The sequence below is a fragment of the Rhinopithecus bieti genome, unplaced genomic scaffold (genome assembly GCF_001698545.2).
Source record: "Rhinopithecus bieti isolate Rb0 unplaced genomic scaffold, ASM169854v2 scaffold_9420, whole genome shotgun sequence".
Classification (NCBI taxonomy): Eukaryota; Metazoa; Chordata; class Mammalia; order Primates; family Cercopithecidae; genus Rhinopithecus; species Rhinopithecus bieti.
The window spans coordinates 5,915-18,365 of record NW_016806134.1 but is presented as its reverse complement, the minus strand read 5'-3'; the positions used below and the strand labels follow the sequence as shown (position 1 = coordinate 18,365).

The 12,451-nt window shown below is 34.6% G+C and overlaps 1 protein-coding gene across 1 annotated transcript in view; it reads left to right on the top strand.

Annotated features, from left to right (window-relative positions):
* KCNT2 (potassium sodium-activated channel subfamily T member 2) overlaps positions 1 to 12,451 on the top strand; it is a 226,476-nt gene that overhangs the window by 211,702 nt on the left and 2,323 nt on the right.

Here is a 12,451-nt window from a genome sequence, read left to right as displayed (position 1 = left end):
TAGTTTTCTTTCGCTTTTCAACTTTTAGAGTAGGCCTCCTTCATCTACTATACAGGAGAACCCTTACGTTATTCTTAGTACATTCTCTAATTACACATAAAAGGTTATAGATTTTAGACTGATTTATTTCAGAAGCTGTTTTACTTAACAAAGGTGTATGTAAATACTCTTAAGAATATTACTTATGTAATGTTTTACTTAACAAAAGTTTTACTTAACAATGTTTTACTTAACAAAGGTGTATGTAAATATTCTTAAGAATATTATAGTGAGACTACTTAAGATCTCTCTTAGCAAATTTCAAGCACATGATATATTAACTGTAGTTACCATGCTGTACTTTAGGTCTCCAGAACTTATGCACTTTATAATAGAAGGTTATCTTTAACCATCATCTTCCCATTTCCCCCATCCTCTGGCCAATGGTAACCACCCTCCTACTCTTTTTCCATGAATTTGACTTTTGAGAGAAGGAGAACAACATGGATGAACCTGGCAAGATTACACTAAGTGAAGTAAACCACATGTTTACAAAAGCTGTTTATAGTTTTTTTGGTCTTTTCTACACATCACCTTGGGGCGTTAATTGCTTCCTGTGGTTTCAATAATTCATCTATGTTGATAGATGGCAGAGTTGGGTTTGTAGCTCTATCTGTTCTAATTCCTTAACATGAAACACAAATACTTAATCTTTATCTGGAAGATCCTCTCCATCTTGTTATCTACCAGAATTACAAATATTTGAGTAGCACTAGGCACCAAATGCATCCAGGTAAGTACTTAAAATGCATAAGTAAACAAAAGGTTTTCAGAGGGTTGACATAAAAACTTCATGACTTTTCTTCGATTTAATTAATTTTGGTGGATTTAATATACCAAATCTCTCTTCTCTTCAGTATCTTGCATAGTGTAGCCAGATCGATGTTCATTTTTCTTTATTCACATGATGAAGAATCTCTAATGTATGTCTGATGCCTACTATTTCAAATAAAAATTTTTATTGCTGATTTTAAGCTACTCTATCCCCCTGTCCCATTCCTGAACAAGTCACTTATCCAGTTATTTTGCCTGATCAATTAGCACTGGGCTTGGAACACATTGATCTGAGTTTAAATCTTGCCCTCTGTTTTACTAGCTGTGCCTGAACTTTGGCTATATGTGGCAGAGTGAAGATTAAGTAAAAAATATATTCTTATTTCACAAGGTAGAAAAAGGCAGAAATGTGTGGAGTGAGTTGATCAGAGTTAAAGGCAAGTAATTCTGTGGCAAAGCACATAGAGTAACTAGATCTTACTTCATCATTCCTCATTGGTGCATTGTTTTTGGGTGCATGATACCACCTTAGAAAATGTTCATGTCAATTCACTTAAAGTTATAAATAAAATATATAAAGTAAGTACTCCTGTGATTAAGTACTTTAATATTAGTCAAGCATAGCTGTGTTCACTAACCTTCAGTGTATCCTAATTCACACATATGAACATACAACCACAAACTCGCAGGCATATTTTAAGTCTCAGCTCATCTATAATTTTGTTTCACTTTCTCGCTAACAAAAACTTTACTCTTAAATCTTTCTTTTTACCTTATTTTATATTTTTTTTCTAATATTTTCTAGTTCTACTGATTCTTAATCTCATTCATTCTCAAACCCAGGAAAGCATTTCTTACTTTAATTATTTACTTAATTTAACTTAATAAGAGTCTCACTGGCACACTTACTAACAAGAGGCTATTTAATGCATCCAATTTATTTAACTTAATTTAACCACATAGTCATGGCTTTCTGTCCACTTAACGTCTCAAACTGCCTAAAGATCATTCTTCTACTTAGCAATGCCACAGAAAGTAAATTAAGCTTTTAATCACAGTTCCCTGTCAAATGGCTGCTACTCTACAAAATGAAAACTGAAGAGAAAATTATAAAATTGATTTAGGTTCCCTAGGTCTTCATAAGGAAGTCATGATCTGTAAGCAGTGTTGTATTTAGATCCATAGTATATTTTAGATAGACTATTTACTTAAGAATGCAAATATTTGTATTTACCAGTTCTTACATTATTCTTTTCTTTAATTAAAGCGTTGCATGTAACATAGAAATTTTCTTTCCACAGGCTCATTTATCCATTGGTTCTTAGATGCTGCAAAGGATAAGAGAATTATGCATGTGTGTGGCGGGGGGGTTGTGTGTGTGTTTAAAATGTTTTGTGTGTGGTTGGGGAGGTGCTGTACTCACATTAGAATCACTGTAATGGCTTTTGAAAACTTCATAGTTAGGTCTTTTCTTCTGGACTATAATATACTGAAGGTGATAGAGTGATAGCCCCTCTGGCCTACCTTATAGTGTGTAGGTTTTACACATACATGCATACACACACACACAAACACACACCCACATGTTGAAACCATTGCTTTAGTCTGTATATTTTGGTAACTGTCCTACCTTATAGTGTATAGGTTCTACACTTGCATGCACACACACACTCAGATACACACACATGCATGTTGAAATCATCGCTTTAGACTATGTATTTTGGTAATTCTGAAAAAGTATAAATTGCACTGCTAAGTTAATAGAGCTAGCAATGAAACCGTGATTCTGATGATGCAAACCATTTGACTGCCTGTATGCGTATGTTGAATTTGTGTGTTTATAAAATGCTTTTCTCTTTGTTGATTTTGTTTGTAAGTCAATTATAGAGTCTAATGCGATTCAGCAGTCTAGCAATACTCTTTACAAATATATATAAATATGCATAATATATACAAACATAAGCATACATACTTAATTTTGTTTGTGTGTAGAAATCAAATATGTTTTTATATTTCGTGATTTCTAGACATCTAGACATAAAATGAACCCTTTGGTTAGGGAAACCATTCCTTAGATTTCTAATAAATGAAAAGTTAATTATAATGAAATCAGTCTTGATTTGGGCCAGTCTGATTTAGACCTTGGGTCACTATAGCCCATACCAAATAAATAGTAAATGGGTAAAGACATGTCTTGAGATCTAAAAACATAGTTACCAAATTTACAGCAATAATAATTTTGGTGCTAATAATATTATTTTAAAAGTTTGCATTCACTTTTAAAAGAAAAGCAATTCTATACCTTCAGAAAAGATAAAAAACATTCCACTACTGCACAGTGAAGGAAACAGAAGTAATCTGATTTCATAAGAAAAACAACTAAAAAATAGTCGTAGTGACATAAATGGAGCCATATAATGGAGAAACATGAGAAAATTAAGGAAATTTTATTAAGTATTTAAAATAAATTTCTGAACAGCACACCTGAAAAATTATGAGTACTTTAGAGAAGGATCATAAACCTTAAATATGAGAAATTGTTATTTGGAAAATTTATTTCTCAGGGTCACTGGTAACCTTTGTAGCATACTTGTATGAATGCAAGATGCATGACTTGTATTTGAAACTCCCACCATAAGCATTGCTAAATAAACTAATAACATTTTCTCAATTCTCCTCCTCTTCAATGTCTTTATGATGATAGATATTTTTTATGGCACATAGATTAGAAGGAAAAAAGCTGTAGTAAGAGCTAGTTGATAATACCCAACACCTCATTTCATTCCAAGAAAAATACATCTTCCTTGGCCTCCATGATAGTTAATTTTTGTATATATTCCCATATTCTTAATTTCTCATTTCTCTTCTGCTTACTGCTCCACAACTGAGAATAGTAAGATATAAAACTTGAAATTGGGAGCTTGCTTCTAAACTATGCCTATGTTTTTATTACTGTATCCCATGTGCTTTGTGCAAGTGCTCAACGTATATTTACTAAAGTCAGTCACAGATATCTTTCTTAACATAGAATCATTCTTTCAAATCTGTTCACACTTATGTTAATTCTATCTTTACACAATTTTATTTGTACCACCTCTGTCATTAATTTTGGTACCTATTATTTTACCCTTAATTGTTATGTAATTGTTTATGATTGTATACCTTTGATTTGTTTTCACAGATTATAAGGTGCTAAGTGGAAGAGACATGTATAGCATTATTTCTTTATTATTATTATTTACCTAGAACTGATGATGATCTACATAAACTGGATATAGTTCTGAGGAGAATTTTTACCACTCCACAGAGGCAGTGTGGAGAATTCACCCAAAATATGGTTTAGATGTTAAAACTGAGGAGCCACACATGCCCCAATAGTGTTTGATGAGTTTTGTTTGTTTTTTGTTTGTTTGTTTGTTTGTTTTTTATGAGAAGAGCAAGATGGACTCCCAAGTAGGTCTGAGGGAGCAGATCAGTTTTGTTTTGGCCTTTATCGTGATTAGAGGTTGGGTTTTGGGTGAGATTTCTCATGCATAAGGACCATAAACTTCCTGCTAGGGAAAAAGTAAGAAGTGCTCAGGCTTTCTTATCAACTTGCTCAAATATGGGGCAGAAGGTTGTATAAGAGCTTGAAAGTTGTCAGCAGTCAAATATCAAAAATGGAGTCAGACACCGTTGCAGTGTACCCCTGCTGTTGGACAGCTGACTGAAATGTGCCTTGTTTCATTTAATAGAATGCTCTATGAAGCTTGTAGCCTGTGTTTAGTAGGGAGATAAAAGTTATCTTAAATGCCTTGTTCAAAAGCACAGTGTTGTGTATTTTGGAAAAGTGAAATTCATATCTTAGTCACTTACAATGATGTCTGGAACATAGAAGGTGGTGAGAATTGTTTTGATGAGTCTTGCATTATGGTCTTAAATGTGTATGTGTAAAGACACGTGTGACCTTGATTATTATTTTGTGTATGTATAAGGCAAGAGATTCCCAGAGTTCTTTACCTTGCAGAGGGCAACCTTGGATAAGGAATTGTTTCTGCCATTGGCTGGACCAGAGGGCCAAATCACAGACAGTGACCCAAGAGTCTGTAGAAATGTGCAAGTGGGAACTGTTATTATCCAGGGTGTCTAGTGCTCAAATGACTCCCCGCTAACCTTTGGGTCCTGTCCTTTGTTAGGTCTGTCATTTTAAGGGATCAAAAGCAGCAGTTCTCGAGTGAGCTTCATCACATTTAACACAATACCACCATCCATGCACTGTTCACTTGATTAATCTCAAGGGACTCCCTAGGTTGCCAAGGGATTTAGGATACGAGTGACTTGCTCAAGTAACATGGCATATGACAAGGGGCTGAGGACAGGGGAAACATTCCCCTCCTACAGGTGCCATATGCCCAAGTTTTACCCTTTCCTTTGTGTGGCTATGTCAGACTTGCAGGGTGATACTTTCATAACCAAAGGCACAATGGGCCACTGAGTGCAGACTCCTGAGCACAGGGCATCTGATTTCAGTAGAGCTCAGTATACAACTAGCAGTTGCCATTCTAATGGTATATAGCATGTAACCAAGGAGGAAAGTTTTTGCTACCAGAAGCCCACGAGCACCATTATGGTTGATGCAGGAGGCAGTAGAAGAACCGAACAATGTGATTGCCTGTTGTAACTGCAATTTGGAGAGATTCTAGAACCTTTTGTTTTAAGGGGTCTCATTCAGTGTAGGCCAGTTTGTGAGTAGGAGCATAAAAGGACTTAAGTAAAATGTAAATACTTGTTAATGAGGAATATCTTCCATCTGGAACCCCAAAAGGCCTTAAAATGTTAGCTTTGTCTTAACGTTGTGGATACTGACAGGTCATTGTTTCTCGAGACTGTCAATGATGAAGTAGCCTTTGATCAAGTAATGCTCAGAAGTTTGACTACACTTGGGAACCTTGCAGTTTGTATAAGGCAATGGTCTATTCTTTTGTGTGAGTTCCTTTTTGAATGTTTATTCATCCTGAATGAGTGTGCCAAAGGAACCTCCTTGGAAGAGAATGGCATCAATGTAATATCATACCTATTTTCCCACAGAAACTTGGATGCAGTAAAGATCTTACAGAGGGATTGTTTGTGACTGCAGAACTGTTTAAATATCCTATGTGTAGTCAAGTAGAGAAGTTTGAGTTCTTTTGAAGGTAAAGAAAAACTACAAGCCTTTTCCTGTAACTGTGGGAATCGGCATCTGTGTTGTTATGGAGGCATAGGCAGCAACAGCAACAGAAGCATTTTTGTTGGGGGCCAAAAGAGCTATCTCCTTTTAGGAGTGTAAGAGGCTATCAAAAGAGGCACTTAATAGAACATATTTGTCAAATCCTTATGACTTTATGACTGCAAAATATTTACAAATTGCTGATTGAATGGAGTCAGTAATGTCACCGAGTGATGGTGGCCTTAATATGTAGAACCACAACATTAAACTTACGATGATCTACTACCAGGCTCTGCTTATTTGTGTTCAATTTTAAGAACAAGCCAAATTTGACTATTAAATGGAGAAGAAGTGGTGACTATTACCCCTTCTGTAAATAGTTCTCTGGTAAGGGATTCCAATCCTTGAAGGACTTGTTCCAATTATTGTAGTCCTTATTAACTACTTACATTGAGCAGACAGAATGTGCATGAGGTTTTATATTGCCAAACTACTTGTATGTGTCAAAGATATGATTTGATTTACTTTAATTTGCTATTAATTTAATCAGAGCATCCATGTCTACTATGGGATATTTTTATACAATATCTGTTATGACCGTGGAGAATTTAGGCCAGAAAGTAATTCTGATGGTTAAGATAAGGTATATTTATTTGCCCTGTATTTTATATCTGATAATCACCTCCACAAGAGTAAGGGAAGGTACCTTTATTTTACTGAATCCCCATATGTAGGGTACTTTGTTTGAATTTAGTATCATCTCCAGTAATAACTATAGTTTAGTCCTCAACTTTGATTAAGGTTCTGAAGTTTTGCCAATGGGTGCATCTCAGGAAACATACAAGTTAATTTGGAGCTTGTGTTGTAGAGGCACACCATTCACCAAACTTACCTGTCTTTATAAATTCTTCAAGTAATTTAAGAATTTCCAAGTGGGACAAATTTTAGACTTCTGTTTACATTTTTGTTTTCTCCTGTGTATCCAGCTTTCTGTTTATTCCTCCTATATCCAGTTTTGTTTTTGTTGTTGGGGCTGGTGTTGTTTTATGTTTGTTTGTTTTCTATCCTGCTTATATTTACAAGCCTTCTCCTTTAGAGTCTCAAGTAAGTATCATCCGGGTTATGGGCCTCCCTGATGGCAGTGGTTGCTTCATCACATTTTAAGTTCCCTAGGTTGAAGTTGGGTTTGAATTAACCTCTTGGGTATGCCACAGAGGCCTGTTTTTGGTTTTCTCTCTAACTGTGGGGATCAGGAACTGTGTTGTCATGGAGGCATAGACAGCAACAGCAGCAGAAGCAGTTTTTGGGGTGGCCGCATACTCCTTTTAGGAGTATGAAACTCAGCATTCCACATGGTAACTGCTCTTCTTCCATATAAGGAACCACCCAATGGAACTGTATAATGCACAAAGTAACAGGCATTTTTCCTAGGACACACTGTAGAATGGGGGCTGATGCATGGTTGAAACATACAGCCAGTGATCACACAGTAGGAATTATTCCCCTGGGCCTAGTGTCAGTCACATTTCTTACTGGATCCCAACCACATGATTCAGTATGAGACACAAAGATAGGTCTGGGCAAAGACACATGACATGGGGCTATTGCCAAACTCCTGTTCCTAAATATTACTGATGCTTCCAGGCATTAAGATCATTTAATTCTGAACAGAAACTTGGAAAGACTCAGCAAATGCAGCATAAAGTTGCTCCGGTTAAAGTATCAGCTTTCCAGGAGGCAGAAGAAAACCCAAACAGCATAATTGTCTCCATACAACACAACAAATTAACAAGGCAAAACATAAGAAGAAAGACCACCAGCAGTTGTGGTCATTGCCTAGATACCCCTTGCTGTGCCAATTGTGAAGACTAGCTTTCATAGATGGGATAATACCTAACCACCATCCCAAATCCGGTCCTGTTGAGACTGATGACTGCACACCTGCACCAACAGGGTATTGAAAAGGGTACAACTCGTATAATGAGGCTTTCTATGGAGAGTGAGGCAGGCTTCCAACCAGGTCAAAAAATGGCTTGGGCTGGAAAGAGCAAGGAAAAGAAACTGGCTTGGCTTTCATCACGATTAAAGATTGGGGCTGGGCTGGGCATCGTGGCTCACACCTGTAATCCCAGCACTTTGAGAGGTCAACATGGGAGGATAACCTGAGCTCAGGAGTTCTAGACCAGCCAGGTCAACATGGTGAAACCCCATCTCTACAAAAATACAAAAATTAGCCAGACGTGGTGGTCCACGCCTATGGTCCCAGCTACTCGGGAGACTGAGGCGGGAGGATTGCTTGAGTTGGCAGGTGGAAGTCGCAGTGAGCAGAGATCCTGCCACTGCCCTCCGGTCTAGGCAACAGAGCAGGACCCTGTCTTAAAATAAATACATACATGCATACATACATACATACATACACACTTTTTAAAATTAAAAAATATACATTGGGGCTGGAATGAGGTCCTACACATAGACTGGGACTTACCAGCCTCCCCATCTATAGGGCAGAAGGGAAAGGAAGAGTGTTGGCACTTGAAAGCAGTCAGCAGTCTAATGTCAAAAATGGAGGCAGACTATTTATGATGAGAAGAATATGGTAAATGAATGTCTCCATATCTTGAGCTGATGGGGAAGACTTAAATTTCTAAATAAGTAATGAAAAATCAGTAAATAATGTATATACCTTCTGCTTGTTATCCACACATTTATGAATTATATCACTAGAATTCCTAGTATAATAAGACAAACCATTAAAAACAATGACAAAGTCCCCTCTCAATTTGTTCTTTTTAACACAAATACAGTATTTAAGTTCTAAGAGCAGGCAGCTATCAAGTGGTTAGCAGTTACATGATATTAATATTCAATGTTATAAAACAGGAACAAAAACATAAGATTTTTCTGGGCTTAAAGCAATAGGAAAAGCATTAAGAAATTGAAGCCTTATAAACCAGCTGTTTCCAAATGACAGCTTTGAAAGTTCAGGAAAAAAAAAATCACCAGCAAGATGAGAAAGAATGCCAATATAATAAATTAGCTAGATTCCAAATTCCACAGATACCATAGTATAAGTAGAAAGTGGAGATTTAATTAAACACACACACACATACTTATATACACACAATGCAGTAAAACCAAGTCATCAAAGAGCTGTAAATGTGCAAGTTAATGTGTAAACTTAAAAATGTGTCATAAAAAAGAGATGGAAATAACCAGAAACATAACAGTAACTATATTTGATTTTTCTTTTAGAGATAATAACCAAAATGTAGATGAGGTTGGGTGGAGACAGAGGGGCTTCATTTGATAGTAGTGAAAAATGACTAGCATAAATTTGTGGATTATTTAATATTATTTCTTAATAGAGAATTTGATTTTTTTTCACTTAGACATATATATAAATTTTGCCTTTTGAAGTTATAGAATTGGAATGCTGAGGTAATAGAGGTTCTACCTACTCCGAGTATATTTTATATTCATAGAATTATACATAGGTGGTTTGCTGCACCCATCAACCCATAATCTACATTAGGTATTTCTCCTAATGCTCTCCCTCCCCTAGTCCCCCACCCCGTGACAGGCCCCAGTGTGTGATGTTCCCCTCCTTCTGTCCATGTGTTCTCATTAGTTAACTCCCGATTATGAGTGAGTACATGCAGTGTTTGGTTTTCTGTTCTTGTGTTAGTTTGCTAACAATAATGATTTTCAGCTTCATCCATGTCCCTGCAAAGGACATAAACTCATCTTTTTTATGGCTGCATAGGATTCCATGGTATAAATCGGCCACATTTTCAAAACCACCTATGCAACAAACCTGCACGTTCTTCACATGTACCCCAGAGCTTAAAATAAAATAAAATAAAGAATTATATATAGGTGGAACTGAAAGATACCTAAGAGACCACACAGATGAAATAACTTATTTTATGTATGAAAAGGAAATCAAAGATTAAAATAATTTTCATCATTCCATCAAATTATTGGCTTTAAAATGTTATTTGAACATGAATTTCTTTAGTAAATATTTGGCTTCAAATTTACTTTAGAGTTTAAATACTAGGTTCTTATAAATTTTGTGTTTTCTTGTCATGAAGACAGGGTATTTTCCTGTCTAAAATTAGATTATTTTCTAAGAATCTCAGTGATTTGCTTAAGGTCATAAAATATTTTCCTGAAGTGGTTGAAAATACAGCTTATTTATTTGATTCTAAATTCAACATTTTTTACACTATAAGATTGTTTATTCTCTAATTGTGTTTTTGATTCCAAAATTAATTTGGAAATGAGTCAATATACAGTGTAACTAGCTATTTTCTCTCTCTGCATAGATCACAGACCACATGTACATATTAAATTGAGTTTTGGAAATTGGTGAAACATTTTCTTTAGATTTTTTTTTAAAATAAAATAAGCTTTCAGTGGACTCAGAGTCACTAGCCTTGGTGCTTATATATTTAAATTTAGATGATCTCTCAAGTATTCTTATAATTTAACCTTTATTTAATGGAAAATATCAGATAAGGATTCTTTGAGAAAATGTTAAACTAGCACATTTTAGTGATTTCATTTTCTTTTCTTCTTTGGCAACAGTTCTGACTTCAATCATAAATCAAATAACACAGTCTAGAGTATTATGAAGTCTGTAAAACTATCCTTAAGGGAGTCATGAGTCCAGATTACAAACACTCATTTTCAAACTACTGAGTGAATTGGTTTATTTAAAATACTACATTGTTCTGTAGATTGCTCAATAACCTATGACATGAATAACTCTTCAATAAAAAATCAGGAGGAAGTTGAACTGAGTCACTTTGATGTGTGTGAAGAGTGTGGAAAAGAGTGATGTATTTAGTGTATCTGACATTTTCTACTTTCCTGAAAACAATAACATAATCAGCTATTTTAGGCATAACAAACATTTTCTTATTTATTACGTTTTTAATTATTATTCATGTGAAGAAATACTTTCAGTGTTAAAAATCATATTAAGTATGATAAATATTTAGGAAGTAATATAAGTTTTAGAAAATGATAATATTTTAAATTTGTATAGAAATTGTTGGAGTAGTCATCAATTTTTCACTTCTTCATTGAACTGTATATATTACCAGGAGAATTTCATATTTACATATGCAAATATATTTTCATCTTTCTCGTAAACATTAGTATTAAATTTTGATTTTTCAAGTTAATGATTATATTATGTGCCTGACAAAAAAGTTAGAGTTCTCTAGTTATTACATGAAAAAGTACAAAATAATTCATAGAAACTGTGCAAAATGAAAAATATTCACCTTCACTTTAAAATTTGTTCTCTTGTTTAAATTTACTAAACTTTAACCAAGAAATCTTTATCCCCAAGAATGTGTTTTTAGCACCTTGATTTATTCAGAACTCTAATGATAGAGAAAAGTGCACCAAAAATGTGAATGATTCCCTCTCTTTTTCATCCCCATTTTTCACTTTTTGCATACCCATCATAATTATTTCATATTATTTTCTCCCTTTTATTCTCCTTTTATACAAGGTCATAAGCCATAAAATATGAATATTTATTGGGTGTTTTCTAAGACAGACATCTTACAATGCCTTTTCACGCATTATCTCTTTTATGTCTTCAGAAAAAGTTGGTAGGCAAAGTAATAATGTAATAATAGAATGACAATTTTTTAGAGAGGGAAATGGAAATAATCTTCGAGAGCTTAGATTACATAACCAAGAAGGCAAACTGGTAAGTGGTAGAACTGTTGTTTAAACTCAGGTCTATCTGATGCTAAAACCTTGCATTTAACCACTCTATTATCGTGACGCTGAGTTCAGGAGAAGGTCCTATTATAAAGGCACTGCTGTCTATCCAGCACTATATTATTTCCACTAGATTATGATGCCATGTTTAAAACACAAGAGAGTTGCAACTAGAAGAAGAAATGACATCAGGAAAGTATATTTATAAATGGACCTCCTATTAAAACATGGAAACACACACACACAAGCACACACACATTCAGTATCCAAGGAATAGAGTAACAAATGTTTATTGCTAATGTTATTGATATTGTGAATAATTTTACAAGGATCTATTAGTGGTATTACTGTTATATGTGAAAGTTTATGGTTGACAGATGTTTTCTTTATATATTAATGTCATATGAATTTTCACATTTCTGTCAAATAGAAGATGGTTATCATTATCCTCACTTTTTTATAGAGGCTGTGCAGTATTATTGTAGGGACAGAGTTAAGAATCATTCAAAATAGAACTAAAATTTGTGTATATTATACACATAAAATTAATGTACTTTTTATTATGTCCTGTTGGAAGAATGAGAGAAAGGAATGCAAATTCCAAACATGTAAAGAACAACTTATGTGTTTTGGGTTTGGATTTCCTAAAATTAACCCTCAAATTCTTCTCATTTCTTTTTTTTTTTTTTTTTTTTTTTTTTTTTTTTT